At 42.2% G+C, this 26395-nt stretch overlaps 1 long non-coding RNA gene across 1 annotated transcript in view; it reads left to right on the top strand.

Annotated features, from left to right (window-relative positions):
* The window catches only part of LOC138510126 (uncharacterized), a 124039-nt gene that overhangs the window by 10742 nt on the left and 86902 nt on the right, over positions 1 to 26395 (top strand). Inside the window, exons 3-4 of the long non-coding RNA XR_011280322.1 lie at positions 20464 to 20596; positions 20779 to 20906. This is a non-coding gene — a long non-coding RNA (uncharacterized lncRNA). The remainder of the gene's footprint in view (positions 1 to 20463; positions 20597 to 20778; positions 20907 to 26395) is intronic.

The following is a 26395-nucleotide window of genomic DNA, read 5'->3' as shown; positions in this document are numbered from 1 at the left end:
TAGGTGATACCCAGATGGTCCAAATCATCAAACAGGGGCTTGGTGAAAATATTATACAGGGTTGGGGAGACACAAGAACCCTGGGGCACCCCGCAGGTGATAGGGATGGGGTCTGCTGCTGCAGAAGGCGTGAAGACCCTCATAGTTCGGTCATTGAGGAATGATTGTATCCATGCTATTGCCTCGCTGGAGAAGTGAGCAGCTGAGTCCAAGTGTCTACATAAGACATTATGATCCACTAAATCGAAAGCCGCCGACAGGTCAAGGAGGAGGAGTAATGCAAGTTTACCATTGTCTCTTAGTTTATTTGAGCTTTAAGATCGATGAGTGCTGTTTGTGTGCCATGTAATGGCTGGAAACCGGATTGACGGGAACTTAGTAATTAGTTAAGTTCTAAGAAATTCTGGATTTGGATATATGGAACCTTGTCTAGGATTTTCAGCAGGGATGGCACAGTGGTTATGGGCTTGTAGTTAGTCAGAATGGAAGGGTCTAACGTTTGTTTCTTAAGGAGTGGGAGTACCCAGGATTCCTTAAGGTTGCTAGGTATCGTGCCAGATGTAAAAGAGGCATTGATAAGCTTGGTAATGAAGGGTGCTAGATCCCTTGCAGCATCCTTGATAAGTTGTGCTGGACATTGATCACCCTTACAGTTGGAGGGTTTGAGACCCAATATAACTTTCTCGACCTTTATAATAGAGACTTTGGAGAAATGAAATTGGGTGGCATGTTCGATTTTCGGTGGTGCCGTATTGTTAGATGGTGTTGTGGAAGTTAGAGACGCTTTCTTTAGTGCAATTTTATGTTGAAGGTTAGAAACTTTGTTGGCTAGCGCATGCTGGACATCAGCGCACCATGTTTTGTCTTTGACGCAGTTTTCTTGGGATATGATAGGGGTTTCTAATTCCTTTAAAATTGTGAAGAGCTCCTTCATACTAGAATTTGCTTGCGTAATTCTATTGTTGTAAGTTTCTTGTTTAGATAAGAGGATGTCCTTCTTGTATTGGGATGAAATATCAGTTAGCTTTAATTTGTTTTTGTTTTCCATAGTAGGATGAAGTTTCCAGGCAGTTATGCATTTTCTTTTGTCTAGTCTTAGGTTTTTTAAATGGGGAGTGCACCAGTTGTTCAGGTGTCTTTTAGGTTTACTATTTCTGAGTTTTTGAGGGGTGATAGTATCAAGAGTTTTGTTCATAACTTTATTGCATTCTTCAACTTGGAGGCTGGGATCCATGTTGTCAGGTAAGGAATTAAGGGTGGGCAGGATACATGGTAGTAGTTTGTCTGCTGTGATATTTTTCTTGTTTCTGGTAAGTGTAGGAGGGGCAAGAGGTGGCTGTGTGGAGGGTCTTTTGGTCGCTAATGTAAGAGATATCAGGTAATGGTCCTTCCAGATTTGGGGTGATATGGAAGTGATGGAGACATTGCAATTGTGATCTGCAACCCAATCAAGAGTTCTCCCTTTGTTATGAGTTGGTTGGTTCACTCTCTGGGTGAAACCGAGTTCTGTCAGGATGCTGGATGCTGCCGTGGCATGTTGGTCATTAGTGTCGTTGAAGCCTAGGTTAAGATCTCCTAACAATAAGATTTGGGAGGTGTCCTTTAGGTTTTCTGATAGAATCATGGACTGGTATTCAATGAAGGTGTTGATAGGGCCAGGGGGTCTGTGAAAAAGGTGACTATTCAATGTTTGCGAGTTTGCTATGGGTATTTTAATTGACACAACTTCACATGATTTGATGGTAGACGAAGGTGATATTCTCATGGGAAGATTAGCTTTGGCAATGATGGCTAGTCCTCCGCCTCGAGCTTCACATCGATCAACTCTAAGGATGGTGTAGTCATTAGGTACGGCTAGGGAGCGCGCAGGGCCTGCTGCCTTGTGAAGCCAAGATTCTGTGACAGCGATGAAATCGTAGTCTTCTGTTAAGATGACATTGGTTAATTCTGTGGCATGAGCGACTAGAGATCTTGCATTTATTAGGGCTCCTTTAATGCTAGGCAAGGGCTTAATTGGAAGAGGTGTGGTATTACCGTCTGGTGCAGCTGGGCATATATGGGTCCTAGTTCTTTTAGTGGGGGACTTCTTGTTGCTATTGTTGGTAGTGGGACTAGACTTAGGTAAGTGTTTGTGGGATACTTTCCTTAGGAGGTTGGAGGTAGTCACATATCTGATAAGTGGATTGTGCCCGAAGTCTGTGGTTTCTAAGCAAAGTGTTGCACGGGATCATTTGTAAAGGTAAGTTGGACTTGTACAGAGGTAGTTTATGAGGCAAGATAAAGTTGTCCAATGTATCTACTATGCTAGTTGGTGTAGACATTGTATGGAGTGCCATGAGCTTAAGTAGGGCACCCAGGTAGACTAAATTAGACAGTGTAAGGTACATAATGTAATATTGTAACGTACAGAGGGGGGATGGGATAGATCGGCAATGAGGTGTTATCTGCACGTGGGGTGTAGTTGGTTGCTATAGGTAACCGAATACATTTGCTAGTTGACTAGTCCAGTAGAAACAAATGTAGCATGCTGGTCAGTGGTCGCTGTAGGTAGTCATGAACATCATTTGGCTATAGTGTTATTCTGGGGATAGCGAGCCTAGGAACTAACTGACTATGCAGCCATGCTGGCTGGTGCAAGTAGTGTAGGCAGCAGTAGGGGGCCTTGGACTGGCCTAGTCAGGCCGCCTAACCGAAGGCTAGTTCGGTTAGTTTAGTTAATAGGTAATAGTTAATAGGCGATTCACAGTATGCTAAAGTAACAACAGGCTATTTCCATATTTGGGCAGGTCACAGTATGCAGTTGGGTGGAGGCTAATTCGGTTGGGCATTTAAAGCTAGAGCGGCGTTAGGAACACAGTGAACAGGTTCAACTAGCAAAGGGCACTATAAGCAGGTTCAGATGGCAGGAGAACACAATGTACACAAGGAGCAAGTTCAAATTGCAAGTGCATCAATAAACGAATGCAGCATGCAGTATGCAGTGTGACCACGTTCTGGAGGCAGGCAAGTGCAGTAGGCAAGATCGAGTGGCAAATGATCACAATAAGCAATTTAAGCTAGCTAAAGATATACACTATGCACACATTCAATAGTATGTGAGAACAATGATCAGGATCAGCTAAACCGGTGCACTGTGCATGTTTAAGCGACAAATGGGTGCAGCAAACAGATTCAAATAACAAAAGGTATTTGTTTTTACTCCTAAAACCACTTACATGTATTTCAAGATATTAATCTTCAATCGGCCAGTGTATTAAAGTATTCTCGTCAATTCAAACATGCCATTGCTCTTGAAATTTTTATAAAACATATTCAAACATTTTAAATGACATTGATATAATTACATCTAAATAAATGCCCCCTTCCGTATGAATGTGGGATTATGGGTTTCTAGCATATGTGCATGTGATTTAAATGCAGGCTAAAATGAATGGCATTAGAATTCTGCAGGTTTGGCTCTGAAAAGCAATGCTATCAATTTCGAACACACATGCGGCCAGATTACAGAAACTTTGCACCGTTACAAATGCAGTTTCAGCATAATTGCATTAGGGCAAGGATTGCCCTAGTGAAAACAAATTGTGGCAATACTACATGAAAACCGATACCATGATAAATTGCACTTGTCATGGTGCAAATGTTTTTGAATATGGTCCCAAAGTTTTTTTTTAACTTGGGCACATTTTTCTATAGGGCTAATATGGTGCAAATTTGCACATGAACTGGTGTGAAGTTTACAGCCACCAAAGATGTGAAGATGTTTTTATTTTTTTATTTTCTAATACAAGGATGCGTATCCTCCTCACTTTCCTTTCCGAATCGGGTGCCAGTCCTTTCCCTACTGTGCAATGTCAAAAGAGATGATCTTTTTCTTTTTATTTTGGGATTACTTTACTATAGGGATGGAGTTAGGATGGCTAAACTCCCTTTCACTTCAAAAATTATTTTTAGGTATCTATGGCTTTCACATATTATGCCCTATCAAGGATTTCTTTATTATGCTACGGAGTGAGGCACCTTGAAACCACAGTCCAATGTTGACTCTATCTGTAAAAACTGCAATGATTCTTCTTATTTGTGTTATTATTTATCACATGCTGCACTGTCGGCTTTGGGAAATGTTCCCTATTTTACAAGGTGCATGCACACAGCAATCATTTTTATAATTATTTAAATGACATCTCCCTCTGCCTTAATACAACCAAAGCAGGCTAGAACTCACAATATCAAACTACAATATCCTCTTCTCTTTCTGCGAATAATAACTTTCAGCCGCACCACTGTCTGCAGAAAATGTTGTGTTTTCTATATGCAGTCAAATCACACTGTGCTTTAAATAAAATGGGAAACACTGTTGCATTTCACATAAAATATCAAGATTTTCTATTTGGAATGAATGACCACTTGTTGCCATTTTCCAGTTTCCTCCCACTCCAGGGATTGTTCAGGGCAAACATTCTAAGGGACGTTTCTAAATACACTTGGAGGTTGTTCATACTCACTTTGAAATATTCTTTCAGGTACTGAGTCAAAATGAGCCCTGGTGAGTTTTCAAAAGAACTCCCAATCAGCTCTCCTCCCTCAAGGAAAGTAAGTCCGCTAGAGGTAATATTGTCCTCATGGATAAGGCCAAGTTTTACAGTTTATTTCCAAGTTCTGCACCCATCTATTTGAAACAGATGTAATCCTTTCTGTGTAGCTTCTGATTCCTATTCCATGTGTGTTTCTGCATTTTAGAATCTGCAATATTACCACACTTATGTCATGATTATGTCAAAGTGTTTAATTGGCTTATCCAGCAGTCAACACTCCCACTTTAACACCCCCCCAAGCTTAATTGGATGTTTTTTTTTTTGTGAATAGGAAATTGATGTGGGCTGATTTGCACAGAGTAACATTACATTATACATCAGTTTTTCTTTTATATATTTCCTTAGCATCATGCCACATTGATAAAAACAAGGCTTCCGTAATCCCACCACCCACACATACATCTGGATATGTGTCAAGACTATGGTAGATATTTATTCATAAAGTAATTGAATAATGGATCAAAATAATTGTAGTAATTATTAATGACCCATTACTAACACTGTTGAAACTTAATGGACAGTGGAGACTCTATGCAGACCTAAGGGAATTGAATAAGAGGAAACATATGTCATAGTGGTCTCTCCCTTCTGTCGATCAGGGGTTTGCACAAATCCAGGGTTGTAAAGTATGTATTGCCCTCAAGTTGACTAAAGAAGTTTGGACTGTCGCTGTACTGTGCAAGCACACATATAAACTTAAATTTTCATTTTGGGGGCACCAATATTCCTGGACCAGAACTCGGTTTCGGTATATTAATAGTGGAAATGAGTTAATATTTCCTTACATAAAACCATGCCTGATTTTGTAGAGTGAGGGAATTTGCCCTATTTAGAAGACCAGTATTTCAAAGTAAAACTGTGGAAGAACACCTGATGGAGATCCACGATGTGCTTGCCCAACTGATAAATGCAGGCACAAGGTTTTCCCTTCAGAAAGCACAGTGGTGCAGAACTATAATGGTCTTTTTAGGCCAGGAAATCACAGACAAGGTCCTTCATCCCCTAAAAAAGAACGTTGAGGCTATACTTAAATTTAAGAAGCCCACAAATCTACATGAATTACAAATCCTCTTAGGATTGTCTATTTACAGTCATTAATTCATGGACAATTATGCAGAAATCATTCAGCCCTTGGTACATATTTGAAGGCAGGGTAGAAGGGGGGGTCTGAAACAAAGGCTGAGGAACAACTGAAAAGAACGTCAATTTACCTGTCCACAGCTTGAGACTCCTAGAAATGTTGCCCTGTGCAAACCAGCCTTTCAGCACCTGAAAGGGTTTTGGCAGGAAGAGGCCTGCTGATATTTCTCTGGTGTTTGCACAGCCATCCACAGGCAATGGAGTCCCCTGTCAGCTATGACAGCTTGGGAACCCCTCTTGAGATAAGTTGCCTCTCCACGTACAAGACCACCCAACTACGGGTAATGGGCATAAAGGATCCCTCTGTGCCTATCCTGGGTGGTCAGTGCCAAAGGAAGACTGGACCCAGGGCAGAGTTTTCATTTTTAAATCCACACAGTGATTGTAAAAATGATCTGGCAAGCTATGAGCTGTCCCGGTTTTAAGGGTTTCAGGAGCCAGGTCCTGTAGGAAACTCCTGAGGTCTGGGTGAACAATCAACTCCTGGCTGTGCTCCACTCAAGAATTCTTGAGTTCCTTAATGTTCAACTGTTCAATGCTTTTGTCATGCACTTGTTCCTGGTTTTGTAAGAGGCCATGAATTTACCTCTGTGCTTCTTCCACTTTTTTGGCTCAAGACCTCCATCCTACACTGGCTCCTCTGTCTACCACAACAGACACGTTGGATTGGGACAGGTTCTCTGTACCCGGAAAAGTCAGCCTATCTGGGACTCCAGCTGCAGACAACTCACTCAGTTCAAACAGACAGGTCCGAAACTTACCTAACCATGATCTATGGTTCCTTTTCTATGGAAGTTGGCAACACTGAGAACACTGAACCCGGTGCTAATGCAGTAGTCACCTCAGTGGTATCTGAATCCTCTCTTGTAAGAGTAGATGCAGGAGGGGGTATTCAGATCTGGACTGGAATGTCCCAGTGAGAAAGGTCTTTTGCATTTCCAACTGAATGCCCCAACTGAGGAATCATACTGTTTTGGGGAAAAGGCTAAAGCTTTCACACTGTGCCGGTTCCTGATGTTGTTGTGGTTTAGGACCTAAGCCCTTTTCCTTCTCCATGGTCTGCCTTAACAGACTGGTCAGAGTGAAACAGTTCTGCTGATCCAGGCAACATTCAGCCTGACCTGGAATTCCAGCTGAACTTACTCAGTCCTAGAATATCCTGCCTGCTAGAATCTACTCTGTCCACCATCGTAGGTTCCTATTCTATGCCAGTAGGCAACCCTGAGATCACTGAACCATGTGCTGATACAACAGTCACATCTGTATCCACTGATCTTCTCTCAGCCAAGTACGAGTAGGCTACTCAGGGGACTTTAAGCTCGGACGAGGAGCTATCAGGCACACTGGGCCCTTCTGCCCTCTGGCTGAGAAAGTCACAGGACTGCAGCCCTCAAGTGCTAGCTCTGTATCTGCTTTCAGAGCTCTCACTACAATAACTGCCATGACTATGCCTGGGTCAGAGAGGCTATTACCCAACAGACACCCTACTGGGATGTAATCATTGATTGAAACACGGTGCGGATAGGTTTCATCCCTCCAATTTAGCCCTGTTTTCTAGGGACAGTAATTCAGACTACAAAACCCTTGTACCTACGGGTTTGGTCTCAGGGTGTACTCCCCTGTTCTCAAAGCTACGATCATAGGGTTCCATGCAAGATGGTGCTGTTACTTAATTTGATTCACTTTCGTTATACTTGCAGAATCTGTTCCATACCATGTCGCAGTATGCTGTGTTAAGCCCACAGGAACATAGCTTGAAGCATTCATCGACATTATGAAGATAAGTTATTTGTGCAGTCAAAGCTATGGGAGTGCCTGACACAAACACCTGGAAGAACAGATTTCTGAGAGTTCAACTAAAACTGGCAGAGGAATCTGAAGCTATATTCTAAACTAGTACACCAATGACTCACTGTCTAAGCTGCATTTCAAACTGTCTGAAGCTTATTGGTGTTGACAGAAAGAATTAGTTGCACTTGTTTGGACTACTGGTTGGCCAATTTAACTAGCCACTCTATATGAGTAGGGAGATTGAATTCTCACTGTTTTCTTATGTATTTCTCAAGATGTTTGTTACATGTAAGCTTCGGCAGATATGCCACAACATTGTCGCTGATACATTATGAATACTCTTTACTTCTAATGTGTTTTTATTGTTTGTGTATTCATGCTTCATGGTTTGTTTCTATATGTGGTCCATGTAAAGTTGTGTTCATTAAGTGTCCATGCTATGTAGAGTTTTGAGAGCACTTTGCACTTCATGCATTGCAAGTTTCTTATATGCTTGCTTGTTATCTATATATTGGCAGTTATCTATGTTTCAAAACAGAGGCAAATTATGATTAAATAATTATTTTATTCAATACTTAAAAGTTAATTATATCTATAGTTTGTTTGAAATTACATAGATGTTGATTAATGCAGGTGCCATATGTTTTTGAGCGCTTTGCACTCAGTCTCATGCGCCCATCTTTTACAACCTTTTGGTGTAACACTATAAGCAGTTTTTACATTACATTTTTACTTTTAATTTCATGGAGACTTTGTATTTAATTTGAGTTGCTTCCCCTCTTTCCATGAGTTTTCAGGGAACATTGGTGTATTAGCATCTTCCCTCACCAGTTGGCTGACAGCTGTGAGACTAACAGCAGTGCAGCCCAAGATAGGAGACCTTTCCCCATGTCTGTAGACACATTCCAGAATTATCTGAGTCTTGGAGCGAACTGGGGCCCACTCAAAGGACCCGTTACTGTTCCCACTCAGTGTAAGGGAACCTTTGGCCATGGCTTGGTGGGCCCTCATCCATTAAAGTGCCCGTATTAAAAGTGGCCTCCTCTTCCAGGGGCCATCCGTTACAGTGGACTGCTTAGGTTTCCCTTTGCAGGCAGGATCACTCTTTCTATGTGTCAAACCTCCACACCAAAAACAACCCTTAGTTGTAGAGTGTGTTGGTGCCCTAGTGCTAGAGGTACCCATATTCTGCTTTCTGGTGCAAGTTTTGACCTATCTGGGGCCTGGGATCTCCCATTTGGGATTTTGGGGACCATTCTGGATGAAGGGTTCGAACCTCTGTCCTTTCCTTCATTGTGTTCACCATGATCAGTTGTCGCTGATTTGGGCTCATGCACCTAAGCCTTTTTGTGGACTTGAGTATTCACCGGAGTGCAGCCATATCAGGCTAAACAGGCTTGGTGCCACTCATGTCCCTTGGACACTGGTGTAGGTCCATCTTACAATTATCAAGGGTATTCTCACATGCATCTGAATTAGATATGCCCTGGTTGAGCCAATTGTGTTACCTGTGGCCCATCCATACTGTGACTCTAAGGGCTGATGTGTAAAGGGATGTTTGTTCTATGTCCTGGGGGTTGTGGCGCCTAGGCTGTCCTTAGATGACACCACCTGAGATACTTCCTTCCCAACTGGAGGTTTTGTGAGTCTCCAACTCAAATGAAATTCCCATAGCCCCTACTAATCAATTCAGTCTTTCTAATCATACTGCCATGTGGGTGATCCAACCTCTCACAAAGCTTGTTTAGGCAGCCAGCTTCCCTCCCTTGCACTATGTCCATTGTGAGTTAAAGGGAGAATATAAAATAATTCCTTGGCAGTAAATTTACTGTTAGTTGTAGACTTGTATTTTGGCTGACTAAGCTCTAGGAACACTATGTCTCAAATCCCACCACTGCTACCAACGTGACAAAATGGCTTGTGCTCTGCAGGAGTAAAAAGTTGAATAGTTGTGAAAGTGCCTACTTAAAACAAAAACTGCTAAAAACAAGATTGATCCCAGTCTTAAAGATAAAATTGGCACAGACTGAAGTATGGCTACACTATCCAAAAGGGTGTGAATGTGATTCCGTAGCAACCAAAAAAAGCAGTAGTACAACAGTCCTAAGTAAAAGGAATACCCAAACAATGTTAATTAAAAATATATATGTACTTTAATTAAATGCACCATCTGCAAAAAATAACCAAATAGAAAAACACTACACAAAACCCACCCATAAGCAGAGAACACAGAATAAGCAAAGATGGTGACCTAAGGTGATCTAACCTGTGTCTAGGGCCAGTGAGGAACCCTGCTGAATCCTCACAGAAACCCTGCCTAAAGTCTCTTTCCAGGTGGCCTGGGGAAGGCAGCTGTTACCTGATCCTAAGACTGGGGGTCCAAGGAAATATGAGGGCTCTGTTGGGAGAGATGCAATATATGTCTTCCTCAGAGGGAGAGATTTCCATTATACCAGAATATGTAATCGCTTGTTGTCAGAGTGAAGCTTCCCTTCCCAAAGCTACACATCTTGTTGGTTGTGAAAACTGTTATGATCAACATAGGAAACAGAACATTAATACTTTGACTTGTGATGAATATGATTCTTCCTTAAATCTGAACCAACCACTGATCCCTTTAAAAACTCTTCCTAAACATGTAATTAATACACAGAGTAAATCCAATAAAGTTAAAGTCTGTACTCACGAAGAAAAAGGTAATAAAACCAGTGGGGACTTCAGGTGCCACAATGCCCTAGGTACTGAGATGAGTGCAGTTAAATGATCTTTATGACCCACACTTGAGTAGAACTTCTAGGTATTCAAAGCCCTCCCAGGTGCTGGCCATTAGAACAAGGAGATGGAGTAGTAGCAGAGGTTGCCAGTCGCAGTTGCAGTCGAAGAAGAAAGAAAACAGAGTCGCTGGCGCTGCCACTATCTTTGAAGCAGATGTCGGTTCTGAGAAGGTCTCCAAGATTGATGGCCTTAGATATAAAGGTTACACAGTGGGAAGTGGCATTGTAACAGGCTTTCCCCTTGGAGAGAGAGCCTTTCCTCAATGGTGCTGTGACCCGGTGGCTGGCGAGCCCTGGTGTGCATTAGGAGTGACAAAATCTCCTGTCCCAATAAGCGCAGGCCATGGGACAACCAAAGCAGTTTGCCGTCCAGGATGCAGCAGAGGCAGAACGAACACTGGCAGCAGATCGCGTAAACGAGTGTTTATACACCAGTGAGTTTACCATTGCCAGGTAATCCCGGTACACTCCGTAATCGACCAGTGGGCATGAATGACACTTTTGAATACCGAACTAATATAAAGAAGTCACATTGACATAATAAGAACTTTGTAAAAAGACAAGAAAATAATGGTTACAAGCATTGCTATCAAAGCCAGGATTATTGCCAAGACAGGGAGCAATACTGAAACCAACTAATAATAACAAGCATTACCAATGTAAAGAGGAGGGGCCACATTTCAAAAGGCATACAATCCATATTGGCTAAATAACCAGAGAACATTATTGCAGAAAGATTGTGACCATTATTGTCAGAGTGAGGTAGAGGCAGTAGTTGAACAAGATAACAACAAGCATTGCCTAAGCCAAAGAGGGAAACATGTGATAAAGAAACATTCACAGCAGTTATTTGATGTGGAAGTGGAGAAACAAGAATGGCAGGAGAGAATCTGTGCTGGTACAAAGTATGAAAAAGGAGAGGAGGATAACCTGTATTACATGTTGCGAATTCAGCATTGGAACAAACATCACCAATGTGTATAATGTCTTCACAGAAGAAGTTGTGAATTTCGATGTTATTGAAGGTAAAGACTTTTCCAAAAGGTCTGAAGTAAACCTCACCACAGTGTATTGTAGTACTGTTAGAAGCTTTGGTCCTGGCAGGCGGGTATACCAGGACAGGGATCATTTAGTGGTAGTCCTGGCAGGTTAGTGGACCAGGAAGACATAATTGAAGTATTGGATTGTGGTTGAAGGTTGTGGAGAAGAAGAAGTGGCAAGACCACTGAAGTGTTTAATGAAATCTGTAGAATCATTCTGACTAAGTTGTTGATACAGAAGAATTGTGAAAGTCTTTTTGCTTTTCAAGGTTGTGTTGAATGTTTTGTCTATATGCAGAGAGAAACAGACTTTTCATTTGGTTTCCTTTGGTTGTTAAAGTCCAAGTGGAAGACATTTGGAGTAAGAAGAACTTTATGATCAAAACTTGGCTACAACAAGGAACCTTCTTATGTGAACCTTTGATTGAAAATCCTGCTTTGAATATGGGCAAGGGGAGTCTACCCAGGTTACAAGGATACACAGTTATTCGATTTGTGTTGAATATAACTCGGATTTATGTTACATTTGAATTGCCATACATTACCTTTATGAGTTTAATGTATGTATAAGTATGAGGGACAGAATCCTTTTTATTAGAGTATTTTTCTTTTCATTATGTTGATAGGCAGGGAATTGTTCTTTAGGTTAGGGATAGTGAGGTGTTTGTCACACTCTTATGAGTTAATATAATGGCTACATGGGAAAAACATTTATTTAGTTGGCTGCCTCACATTTCTGACCCCTCACATGCCAAAAGGTGCACCAAGGGGGTGCTTAGCAGTCAATAATGCCTTCTGAGGTTCTTGATGGTTGAACAGTATTGAAGCAGACTCCTTGGTGCTGCCCATGGTGTTTGAGTGCAGCGGTCCCTTGGTTCCAGATGGGGAGCAGCATTGAGCAGGAGTCAAAAGGAGCTTGTGTGGACTTAAGACGATGCATGAAGAAGTGCAGATCATGTTGGTCACCAGGGTCAATTCGACAGTTAGTTCGACTGTGATGATACTAGTGACTGGATGCAGTGTTCCATGAGATTGATTCAATGAAGTACTGGAGGGGCTGCGTATTGTGAGGGCAACCAGGGTCCGTTCAATGATCGATTCAACAGCGAAGCTGCTGGAGACTGGATGTGCAGTCTGGTTTGAGCAGTTAAATGCTGCGTCCAACGTACCGGCATGAGGATCCACCAGGGTCTGTATGACTAGCAATGGTTGTGCGGTAGTTTGAGGGTGGCAAATACAAAGAGTGTGTAGTTTGAGCCAAGTCAAAGCTGCACTCAGCTAGTGCTGTGCGTGGGTGAACAGGTTCAAACATGCAAATCAGCAATATGGGTACAGCAGTAGCATTGTTCTAGATGGGGAGCGGTGTAGAGCAGTGGTACAAAAGAAGCTTGTGCACTTCGAAGGTGATGCTTGAAGGAGTGCGGTTCGTAAGGGCACCTAGGGTTGGTTCAGTGATTCGATGGCGAAGAATCTGGAAACTGGATGTGCAGTTCGGTTGAAGTATTTAAAGGAAACAGAGAGCTGTAGTTCAAGACAAGCAACAACTCACCCAGCAAGTGTGGTTCTGCAGCAAACATGTAAGAAGGTGTAATTTTGGAGTTGAAAGAGTGGGTGAGCGACAACCACAGCTCTGAAGGGTCCTAATGGTTTGATGCAGTCAAACAGGCTCGATCCATGGTTCAAATTGATTAGATGGTTGGAACACATGGTTCATAGATGCCTTGACTGTCAGGTTGCTGTGGGTCACAATCTAGGGACTCAACGGTACATTTGAATCCTTGTTCTCGGGCTCCAGAACACAGGGGAGACTGTCCCACATACTGCAGTACCTCAATACATTGAGGTCCTGGGTGCCATTGAGGCTGGCAGATAAGCGGGCCTTTTTCAAGCAGCAGTTTATCCCAACATGCCTTTAAGATTTTTAGGGGACTGGATGTGCCTCTTCCTTGGCCACTCAGTGTCACCATAATGATAGAGGACTTTGGAAAGATCAACTCTCCCAACAGAGGTCCAATGAATTCTTCCTTAGGATTTTGTTCAAAAGTGAATTAAGCAAGTGGTGGGAGGCACATTTTAAAGGCAACAGTATACAGGGGATGGTCAACATCAAGCCATGGAACAAGTGGACTTTTCCTTCTACATCACTCCCACCATACTTTGTGCCCCAGGATGTAGAGGGGACAGGAAGGAGAGATAGAGGCAGTGCATAGCTCCTTCTGTCTACACTAACCTCACCCCTTCCCTTCCCAAAAGAATTAAAGGCCTTTTGGTATGCAGCACCCTGGTTTGAGGCCACTCCTTTTGTGTATGGGTGTGCACTTTGATTCCTGTTCCCAGGACAGCTTCTTGTGGAGTGGCTGCCTCTCTGGGGAGGGTGTTAATTGCCCTAATAAATAAACAAAGAGAGGCAATCCCAAGGCTGCAGTCATGCTAGTAGCAGCAAGGGGAATACACATAAAACGTTCACAGTTGAGCTGGGCTCACATGTCTGACACATGCGTGATATCAAACTGATGTGGCTTGAATCATTTTGAGAGATGCTAGCCACCATACATTAAACTCAGTTGTGGCTTATATATACAGTTTAGCATGCCACCAGTACAGCATGCTAATAGTTATGTTGGTTTGTAAAAGGGGTGCATATCTGAAAAGCAGCCCATGCACTGCAGAGACGTGGCTGTTACTGCAGCTGTCAGATGTGCACGTGTGAACCCTGAAACATTTTTGTGCCACTGGAGATCAGGTGCAGCCGATCAGGCTTCGGATGCAGCCAGGAAAAAGTGTACACTATACTTTTGTCTTATGAAAGTGAATTATGATTAGCAGATTACCCGTTCAAGGATGGAATTACCTGTATCATTGTATATAAAAGCCAGGGATTCTGCACCCTGGCCAGATGACAATCTGTCACACCAGTGCAAACTATGATCATTTTGAATTCATGGCAATATACTAATCAAAGTTGTGTCTCCATTTCATATACACAAATACTCTCCTATTACATGAAGTGGCTGTTTATTTGGCCTCATTTGGGACCGGTTGAGGTAGCCAGAATTTCTGGTCCTAGTCACTGTGTTAAACTCATTTGTCTATGTGCACAACATACGTTTAAAGTGGTTGGGAGAACATTCATATCATACTATATAATAAAAGACCAGATGCATGATTGTACAAAGCCGTCATGCGCCCAATTTGCCTGTTACCACCACTAGAGGAAGCTGTTGCCTTACGCATACAACAATAAGACGTTAAGTTGAGCAGTAGAAACTGCCCGCTTCACCTGTTATCACCGTTAGAGAGAGCCATCCTTTTTAATATCTGGCTCTGAAGCCAAACAATGATCACCTTCTTGGCATACTAACAAAACTGACCCAGTCTCAGAGTCCAGTCATGCCAGTTCTCTCGGGCTGAAGTACAACTACATGGTTCTTCCATGCATCATCAATGAAAGCAATACTATTCAAAGAATGACTACTTGATTTAGCTACTACTTCAAGAAATTAGTAACCTAACAGTTAAATGATTCTGCCTCATTGGGGATCATCAGTGAGGTGCAGCTTATTTACCTATGTGCAGTGACAAAGGGAGTCATACCTGGGCCTTCAGAGGGAGATAACCCAAAAATGTGATGGGTGGAAGATATTGCATTAATATTAACCACTGCCGGGGACCTCGATAAACTTCCACACCACTCCTTTTTAGATCACATGTGAAATTGCAGAAGAGGACAGCCATATTAACAATGGCAGCAGTCCACGCCGGGCCCCTAGACCATATACCCTCTGGACTGATGTACTGAAACTCAAGCAACCCAAGAAATATTATGGTATTTTTGGTCATGATTAGGGAGGTAGAGCTTGGTTTCCTATCACGTAGTGATCAAAGGGCCCGTGTCTGGGAATACACTCTGTCACATAGCGAGACATGCTTACAATTAATTGTTGGAATATATTGAATTAAACTTAACAAGTGGCAGTGCTCTGGCCAATCTTCCACACCAAAGTTTTGCAGCACATCTGTGCTATTATAACTATGTGAAATAAGAATGGTAGTGGCACGCATGGGGACAGTATTACAATATAATGGTACCTGGCCACTTCCCTGATCCCCCAAGTGACACAAATTGCACATGCTTGAAATAGACTCATCCGTGGAAAGTGTGATATGGTATACAGTTTTTTCGACATTTGTTGTATGCATATCCATTTTATAAAATATTGAATGTGTTTGAAGTTTATTCGGATAGATCAGCATGTGTTGATTTTATTGTTTGTATTTTAGCGTTTTGGAATGCAGGAACCCACCTTTGGGAGATCCAGTAATGATATCCATTGTGATGAAGGCTGTAAAAAGTAGATTGTTGATCACTTGCTCTTGAAACTGAAACTCTTTTGTGTCAGCATGTTTTTTCATGTTTTTGTCATTGATATACAAAGTACAATAGGATCATTTGTTAGGTTAATAGTATACAGATGTCCCTGGAAATAGCAAAGGGTGACAAAGCAATGAAGAAACGCTTTGTTAAGTGATAGTTAGCAGGTATATGTAAAATGTTGTTTTTCTTTATCCTATGTTGATGAATTGCGCCCGGAATGTGACGATGTAAAACTGTTTTTCAAAAATCATGTTGTTGATATATATATGCGCAATACTGATGTGTAAGTGTGTTAAATGTATGATATTTTTTAATCTATTTTAAGATTTTATTTTAGAAAAATGTAATTAATACATAGATTTACACAACAGTGAATGAATGTGGTAGTAAATGTAAGACACATAAAAATCAGTTCAGCGTTCCGCCCTGATCACTTGTTTGTGTATACAGGAATGGGGGCAGTTCAGCCCAAAACTGTTAGGCCACGTCCCTCATTATGTCTGTAAACACAAGAAACCCCTTGAATGTTTCACCCTTTTAATCACCAACAGTGGGTGTCAAACTGGTTCCCTATGCTAATGTGAGAAAGGGTAACTACCACTGGTCATACCATCTAACACAGAGAGAGACACACCATAACCAGAAATGTATTTGGCGGAATGTATTCAATTATTCTTAACCTTTGGCAGTGCTGTAAGGCAATGTTTTACACCAGTGTTTTTGAACTCAACTACTCCATTGCAGAAAGGCACAAGCCATGTAAAGAACAGAAATTTACGGCATCCATCAAGCCTGAAATGCTAGGCCAATCCCGCTTGCATGGAAACTCAAACAACCCCAGGCATTTTTCTGCCTTGTTCAATCACATCAGTGAGGTGCATGTTGGTTCCCCATGATGCAGTGAGCGAGGCACCTATATCTGTTCAGACCCTCTACCACACAGGGAGATACAATGATACCCAAAGAATCTGGTTAGTGGAAGTTGTTGAGCTAACCTTAACAACTGGCAGTGTTCTAGGAAACATTCAGCATCTCAATTTTGTAGCCTCTTTGCACCATCGAAGACAAGGTTCATATGGAAATCACTACGGTACTTTGAACAATGTGTGCAGCCGATTCCAAACTGCTACACCATGTCCCATTTGCCCATTTGTGATTACTACTAATTCTGAAGGCGCTTCAATTTAACCGTACTTCAGCCATCAGAATATCCCCTTTCACAACTCATTAGCTCAAGACTTGTAGAAAACTGGTATTACCTCAGCAGCTGTTACACTAAACACAGGAGCAGACATCGATTAATGGCTTTTCTGCTCATGAATAGGGGGTGTTGATTGAATTAACAGTGTCCTATAACACTGATTTGGAAAGCATATATGAGATTTGTTTGGCAATTCAGTCATGAATGGCTGCACATTCCTTGGCTCTGAATAACTCAAAAGCAAGCTACTTATTATTGGCACCCAGCAGAAGCTGAAAAAACTTGATCAACAATATACAAGCTTCTTGAATGCAGGAAATGTCATTCAAGTCTCTGAATCGTTAAAGACACTAGGTATCTTCTTTGATCCTCACCTATTATTCAAGAACCAGGTATCTCATCTTAAGTCCTCATGCTCTTATTATGTCCATCTTTTATGGCATATTCAACCCTAATTATCTGAGGAAAATAGAGCATTAATTGCGGAAGCCATCCTCAATATGGCACTAGATTACTGCAACAGCTCATTGGTTGCTACTTCTCTAACCAACATAAAGAAGTTGCAGGCGCTCCAAAATGGAGCAGTGCTAGCTGTCTGTGGACTCATTTGTAGATCATAGGTGTCAGATGCCCGTAGGAAGCTGTATTAGCTTCCTGTTGACCAGAGAATTCAGTTCAAGGGCTCTCTGATGGTGGTTAAATAGAGAAGCACCTCTATATCTTTCAGTTCAGAAAACTCTGCCTATGCACACCCTATGCTCCAATAATCACAACAGATTTTTTCAGTCTCATGTACAACTGGAACAAATAGCTGGTACAAGTTGTAATGCTTGTGCACCTGCCCTTTGGAATGCTCTACCCTCAGAACGCAGAGGTTGTACATTGACTGCACAATTTAAGAAACATCTTAAGACCTTTCCGTTTGATATAGGAAAGGGGTAAATCGCTGTAAGCTTCAGTTTCGCTCTTCTGGTTTGAACCAACTTGCTGACTCTACCCTCTTTGTTTTTTCATATGTCTGTCTTGTGAGCGCCCTGAGGCCTATGGGTGAGTGGCGCAATAGAAGAATTAGATACATAGATAGATGTATAGAGAGATAGATAGATCGATAGATAGATAGATAGATAGATAGATAGATAGATAGATAGATAGATAGATAGATAGATAGATAGATAGATAGATAGAGAGATAGAGAGATAATTAGAATATGTGGAGAATACTGAAACATGGAGAGGTCTGCGACCAGTAGGAATACATACTATGACCTCCAAATCTTGAAAAGCCAATATTAAGTCGGTGAACAAGCGTACCTCTATAACTTTCAATCCAAGCAGTGCAAGGAGAGCAGGTTTTTACCATTATGTAATCAAACCTTCAAAATGATAGACACGCTACCTCTGGTCACTTACAAAATAAAAATACCAAAGTGGAGCAGGTTGGGTCAGACATGGTAAGGCTTGGTACATGCTAACTAAGAAAAGAGCTGTCATCCATGATCAAATCTCCGTCAGTTAGAGGTATCATCTGAGCCCTCTGTTCAGGTGGCTTCTTATTAAAACTTTGAGGAAGACCAAACAGGACAATGAACTGAAATATGCATTTACATAGTAAATAGGTTTACTTAGGTGAAAGGATGAATGTTTGGAATTTATTTCAAAAATGTATTGTTAAAATAAATCAATATATGAGTAAAATGTAGTGTAGAAAACATGCATAGCCTCCATATCCATACTCTATATTAAACGAAAAGATCCTCCCCTCTCTCAAATAATAATAATTTAACTTTATCCTGCTCAGAGATAGGCCCCAGGGAGGGCATCTGGATGTCCTCATCACCAAAGAAATAACCTGGAGTTACCAGAGCAAGACCGTGAATGAACTCTATGAAGAAGCACCAATATGCCAGAAGAGTACTGGGTGCCGCGGAAAGTGGACTGGATGGATATGTGCTCTAGCTAGACTGTATAGAATTGTGCTGTGCTGAGCAAGTGGGCGGGGAATCAACTGTTGCTACAGAAAATATGATGATTAGTATTGGTATTTGTTTCTTTTTCTCTTTCTCTCTCATGCTCCCCTATTCTCTGGAGTAGAATATTTTTCTCCATCTTAATTTTGTCTTGCTCCTTGTTCATTTCTTCTCTCTTTCTTCTCTCTCTAAGCATGCCTTACAATGTACGATAATAGCACTGGTGGATATGATTGCTACTAGCACAGTTATTTTCTTTGTATTCTAGGATTGATTGTGTTTACCTGGGACACATGTTATTGTTCATGTCAAGATTATTATTATTATTATTGTTATTATTATTATTCATTTAATTTCATTTCCTTTTTCACTGTTTATTTCGGTAAAACAAAGCATACCATGAAAGCATAACAGCAAAGGTAACAATCAACAATATTACAAACAAATTTAAATAACCTCGATTAGGCCAAAAACCATAAAACTACTCCAATACTCAAGTTCTAACTTATCTTAATAAAGATTATATTATTAGTATTGTTATTATTAATGTGTAGGCTGTCTTTGCTCTGAATGGTAGTACAGGTTTGAGTTCATGGCATAGAAAGTTATCTCTAGTTTGATGCCATAGGATGTTTCTCATAGTCCCTTCATGGGCTCATAAATAGCCACTGATGTTCTAGATGAGCTCCAATTGTACCTGTGGAGCAACGTTCACAAAGCTATTAGAATGTAGATTAGAATATATGTGCTAGGTCATGTATGGCATGCATGTTATTTCTTTCCCTCCAATAATAATAATTAAACAAAATAAATAGAAGAAGCGCCTACACAAAAAAATAACAATGAACATTTTGGGGAACAACAGTTTTTAAACCTGTTTCCTGATGCACATAATGCTATGAGCTTCTGAACACCGGAGTGAACTGTGATTTTCCCATGGGCACAACATTAACCCTAAGTTTCTAGACTAAAAAGGAATTTAATAAAATCAGAGACCCTATGGAAATCCCTCCATCCCTTTCATTTTACCTGTGGAAAGTCGAATGCGGAATGACAACGTGCAATTTGAAGGGATTTACTTTAAATAAAGAATTGAATTTGGATGCATTTCACCATGTTCGATGGTATTGAACATGCACCCCGAAGAATTGTGCAATTAAGACTTGATCTATAAGGAAATAGTACACTCACTCTAAATCAGACCAAAATTATACTGCTGTGTTTTAAGACCAACACATTTCTTTTTTTATTATTTGTATTTAATCAATAAGTTTTTACAAAAACGAAAAACGAAATTTCAACCATCAGAGGTTTTTGCAAACTGAAAAGGATGTTTGGGAAAAAGAAAGTAGAGTCTTTGTTTCACAAAAGATTGTCCTGATAATAAAGTCTGTATACGTTCTTAAAGACCTGGTTGGTTGGTCCGGAAGTTGACATGGTGGAGGGTTTAGTAAGTAGCTAATAACCAATTCGATTTATCTCTGCTGATCAGCCTGGCCCAACACGTTGATTCGTCCATCAACGTGAAGTTCAAGAAAGTATGTTTCAAGTATTGAGCTAAATGTCGGATTGTTTCTTTTTCAGAAGTTGAGTTACAGAAGTGGCAGAGGCTACTGGATGAAAGGCCTCTAACTGCCAAGATTTCATTGGTTGGTGGCAAGTTTAGCCAGGCCCGAAGCAGAAATTCACGACCCTGCCTGCTTCAGAATTTCTTAAGGTAGGGCTGAAGTTCGTTTCATTTTCTTGACCAATCCATCTACTTAAGCTGTTTTGAAATTTTGTGGGCTTGTGCAGCAACACCTCTTCGTCGCATTCTATTGACTTGAGTACTACGATATTAGTTGTTTCCCAGGCGAAGAGTGTTTTGTTGTTTGATTTCTCAATTTCCTTTCTTATTAGGTTGTATATTGAGGCAGCGACCGTCATCCGCCATTTTCTGTAAAGCATCAGAGTAGCGTATCTGACTGTGGCTCGTAGTGAGAGTAGACTTAATTCACAGCGGATTGATGCCACCGGTGTTGAGTTTGGTAAGCTAATTTCTTTTTAATTATTGTTATAAGTAAGAGTGGTTGAGATTAAGCATATCTTTTTTAATGTGACAGAAACATCTCTTGCAGTACAGGGAGTCTGTAAATGTATATACTGTGAACTTCAGATGAACTGAACAACATCTATGCATCTATCATTTACACATATACAACAATACGTCAAACAATAATTAGAACACTCTTGTTTGTTAAAACCCAAGTACATTTTGAAATCCGACAAAATATAGGCTTGTATTTTTAAACTAAAATGAAAGAACACCATGGCTTTGATTAATGGATATCTGGTTGTCAAATAATACATTCTCTTAAGTACATAAGCCCATTGACCGGTGACATCTGAAGACATTAGATCCCAGGAAAGAACATTAGGTTCCGCTGGTATTTAATGTATGTTTGTGAAAGGTTTCATAGAAAACAATTACACAATAAAATAAAACAAATAGTTCATCTCATTACCTTTTCTAACTTCTTTCTGCGAGCTCATTTACAGCTAATACACCCCTCTTATGAAACACCAAGTTCAATAGTGATTGGAGAAGGAGGGTGGGTATGAAGAAGTCAAGGAAACACACCTTAGAACTTGTACAATTGAAAATGTATTGTCAAATAATGCTATATTGGTGGGGTTTGACCATATGAAAAAGTGATGTTCCTATAGAAACGGAAAAGAAAACAGAAAAGGGCCCTTTAAATATGTTCTAATGGAGATAGAATCGAGCTGGGGGACAGCTTATTATCTGCATACAAATGGGCAGAGCAGAACCAGATGACATGGATGCCCAGATCCTTCTCAATTTCAACCAAAAGACTGCACCAAACAAATAGGGGCCCTGAGTCTGATTCCTGTCCATGAGATTTAATTTGACAGTCAAGTGAATGTTGCCCCATATTATTTAAATATGAATCCTTTAGCAACAGATATGTTGGGAGGCGTGCAGCTATTTCTCTCCCAAAATGAAATACAATATTGAATACTGTGGGCTTGTTTCAGAAAGAAATCGGTTTCCTAGAATCTGTGCCTTCCTGCACTGATTTTACTGACTCAATAAAGGAAGTAAAAAGGTATAATAATATGATATGATATGGCATTTCTAACGCGCCTATACAAAAGTGTTTCTAGGTGCGACAAGACAAGGAGAGGGAAACAAGGGAGGACAAAATAATTATTTTACTAGGCCTTGTGTCATTCAGATCGCGCAAGTGCAGGGAAGAGGGAACAGGAAAAGTACCAGGGGGGAGGGGAAGGGGAAGTGCAGTTAACTGACAAGTGCAGCCAGTGGGTGGCTCATAAGTGCAGAGAGAAGGGACTGTAACGTTGCAGACACAGACCCTTAAGTGCTGGGGAGCCCGGAGGCAGTGTGAGGGCAACTGGACATGCAGGAGCCTGGGCCCAAGTCCAGAGGGTGACCAGGTGACCAGTGCAAGGAGCAGTCAGGGGCAAGTCAGGGTAGAGGGGCAACAGTCAGGGGCAACAGCAGGGTAGAGGAAGAGAGAAAGGGGAAGTGAAAAGGAATTTCTTGAATTGCTTCCCGAACCAGAGGTGGTTCTGCTCAAGTTTGAGAGAGGAAAGGAGGCTGTTCCAGATGGAGGCCCCATCCTCTTCTTGGAGAAGCGTCTGAACCTCAGAGAGGTAGAGGTGGAGGTGGAGGAGGGGAGAGTTTGAGAAGGAAGATGTTTTGGAAGAGAAAGTTGGAGGTAGAGCGGTCCCAGGCTACAGAAAGCCTTCTGGACAATGCAGAGGATCCTGAAGTTGATTTTTGCAGCTACAGGGAACAGTGAAGAGATTTCAGAGCTGGAGAGATACAATCCCTGGGCTTGAGGCCAAGGACCAGTCTCGCAGTTATGTTCTGGATAAGTTATAAAGGTCAAAGAGTAGAAGCAGGAAGATTTCAAAAGAGGCTATTGCAATAGTTCAGCCTAAAGAGGACCAGAGCTCTGGAGAGAGCAAGCCTCTGGGGGAAAGGGAGAAAAGGAAGAATACCTTTGAGGAGGTGCAGCTGATAGTTTGACTTCTTAGAGATTGTCAGAGATGTGAGGAGAGAAGGAGAGGATGGAGTCGAAGATGACACCAAGGTCCCTAGCCTCACAGGTAGAGGGCCCAGAGTGGGCGGCCAGGGAGAGAGAGAAAAGGAGGGAGCAGGTGTCCCAATGAGGAGGGTCTCAGTCTTACTGTCATTAAGTCAGGGATCATTGGTGGCACACCATTCCTGAATTGCGGCCAGACAGTCTGGTATGAGAGAAGAAGCATACGATGGCTGAGGTGAGCCTGAAGGAGAGCTGAGTGTCAATTGCATAACATTGAAAAAATAACGCAGAAAGTAGCGATGCAGTGGGCAAGAGGTGCCAGGTAGTGGTTGAAGAGCCAGGGAGAGAGGTTAGACTCCTTGGGAACACCACAAGTAGAGAGAAGGAGAGAAGAGAGTAAAGATCCCAGTTGGACCAGAGAGGGTCGGTCAGTGAGAAAGGAGGTCAACCAGGCCAGGGCCTGATCAGTAATAACAAAGTTGTCCCAGAGATGATTGAGCAGGATGGCATGGTTGACCATGTCGAAAGCAGAAGATAGATAAAGAAGAATGAGGACAGAACTGGTGGTCATGGAGGCAACCAACAGATTCAGTATGTAGATTAAGCTGGGAATCGCCAGCTTTTCCAAGAGATTGTCCAGGAAAGGAGTGATGGCGATTGGGCGATAGTCAGCCAGAGAGTAAGGATCGGCCAAGGGCTTCTTTAGAAGGGGGTTCAAAAGAGAATGCTTAAGGGGGGAAATTATATGACCCCAACACAGAAACCACTATTTTCATACTTAAACGTCATGAAGTAGAATAAACCCTTAAGGATAACAAAGAGGGTGGGGGCACTTTGACATGAAATTCAATTTTAGAAACCTTTTATTCAACGTATTTAACTCCATGCAATCTGCCTAGCCCTCTGGTAAAGAAAGCAACACATTTTGAAACTTTCATTTCACATATTCACAACTTCATAATCCAAATCTTTTTGAATATTTCTGCGTTCGAAATAGAAAACCTTTTTCTATCTACCAGAAAAACTGAAACTATATTATTTCATTCCAATACAATGATTCCCTAATAGAACTCAGATTGCATAGACCATTTCTATATTTCCCCCACACATTTAAGTTGTTTAGCAACACTAATTTCAAATGGTCATATTTAACTGGAGATGCTATTGACATTGTATTGATATTGTATTCTCTTCAAACTCGAGTTATCAAGGCATGCACAGCTCATAAGGGATCATGATATTGTTTTTTCCTGACTATTGTTTCTTTTGTATGCATTCAGTTTGCTATTAAGAACCACTGTTCACAAAGAGGACTGCAATATAGTATATTGTAGCGCATTTACAGGGTAATTCATGGAATAAATGTGCGCCGAAAAGGGGAGCGCAAGCGTGAAAATCGCAGCGCATGAGTGCTAAAGCCGCACACGCACCCGTTCGTCGACTCATGGAATGCGCTGCGCGTGTAAACCCTGGGATGTGCGCCAGTCCGTGGGTGGCACACGCGGGCACACATGTCACCAAACGCAGTGCGCGACGCGCACAGGCAAAGCGCACAACATGTAGCGCACACAAGAAAAGTGGGCGGAACACGGGGCGGAACGCGCAATGGGGAACAACGCATGAAAATGTGGGCATTACGGGGGAAGTACGGAAGGTAATGCTCGCAACACCCACACGCGCGCTAACAACACGTATTCATGGAATCGAACAGGGGAAACCTGTGCGCCAAAAAAGACGCGCTACTCCGGAAACACGTACGCCAGCAGGAAGCAGTCGTAAGCAGCCCCGCGCAGCATAAAAGTGCACGCAAACAACAAACAAGCTCATACGCTATGATGAATATACCGTTCCTCGCAGTAGTGGTCGTGGGACACCACAGGAGGAGAAGGATAGCCAGGCCCCGCATTGTTTTACCCAGGACCAGCCTTTTTGGGATGCCTGATGACCAGGTGTATGGGAGGTACAGGTTTCCACCACTATTAATCCCAGAACTGGTCAGGGAGTGGGAGGATGTCCTCACATCACCCACCCTGTGCTCCCAAGCACTGAGCCCATTGGAAAAGATGCTCAATGTACTGCACTTCTTGGCAACTGGGTCATTTCAGCGGACAAGTGCCATAGTGGGGGGTGTGTCACAGGCCACGCAGTCACGCTGCCTACACCAGGTGTTGGCGATCATGACTGCATGCCCCTCAGTCCGCAGGCACATATACATGCCCAGAACACCTGCAGAAAGGCAGGCCGTCATCCAGGACATTTACTGGGTGGCACACTTCCCCAAAGTGTTTGGTGCCATTGATTGCACCCATGTGGCTCTCTGTCCTCCCAGGGCCACTGAGCACATCTATTGAAACCGCAAGCACTGGCATTCCATCAACGTGCAGGTTGTATGTGATGCCAAGGGAATCATCACCTCAGTATATGCCAACTTTCTGGGGTCCAGCCATGATAGTTTCAGTTTCATATTCCGAATGTCACCCCTAAACCGGGACCTGTAAACTGGGAGGCATGGCGACATATGGCTAATTGGTGAGTATAAATGCCTCTGCGCATGCATGCATGTCAGACACTGAGAACACATATTGCAACCCGGGGCATAGTGAAGCGCACATTCGGAGTGCTGAAGCCACGCCTTTGCTCCCTTGACTGCTCTGGTGGGCAGCTGCTATATGCGCCCCCAGTATTGTGCAGGATCATAGTGGCAGCATGTGTCCTACACTAAGTTGCAACCCGGTGGGGCATGCCGGTGGACATGGTGGTCCCCCCACATCCCCAACAACATTCACAGCCGCTGCGCATGGGAGGCGAAAGGACACGTGGTGAGGCAGCCCGTACCCAGCTTGTGGCAAATTTCTTCACCTAAAATCCCACCCCTGCCGAGTGCACACAGGCCTGGCACATACCAGCTGACAATGTATGATGATGACAAAAGGGACAGTCAACTGTCACAACCATACCACCCTGAGATTGTTTACCTGGAAGTGCTACATTGTGTGCATCCCTAGCTACTTAAACACACCCAATGATGTGTCAGTAAAAGGCACACATTCATGCAGCATGAAGGACTACCCCCTTGCAAAATGCTACATCCAAATAGTGGCATGTCACCCAACCCCTCCCTAACCCCATCTCATCTACCCAACACACCATGGGATGGCATGCAATGTGAAAGCAACCAAATAAATGCACAACACATGACACAAGTGTCACAAAAAGCACCGTCCCAAATGGAAACAGGCCAGAGACAATTTCTTCTCACTGATGAAAAAAAAACAGCACACATTAACAAATACTTACCAGCAAGACAAAACATCAGTACAGGATCCAACAGTGGCAACATATGACAGTAAAAAATGAAAGTAGTGCAAGTGTCACAACCTGACAAAGGCAGCACATCTACCCCTTTCACTGCAGTGTGTTGCTGGTAGGCAAATGTGCCAGTG

This window comes from Ambystoma mexicanum, chromosome 6p, assembly GCF_040938575.1.
Source record: "Ambystoma mexicanum isolate Mex_15411 chromosome 6p, UKY_AmexF1_1, whole genome shotgun sequence".
NCBI classification, from domain to species: Eukaryota; Metazoa; Chordata; class Amphibia; order Caudata; family Ambystomatidae; genus Ambystoma; species Ambystoma mexicanum.
The sequence above is the reverse complement of the archived record's forward strand: the minus strand, read 5'-3'. Positions and strand labels throughout refer to the sequence as shown.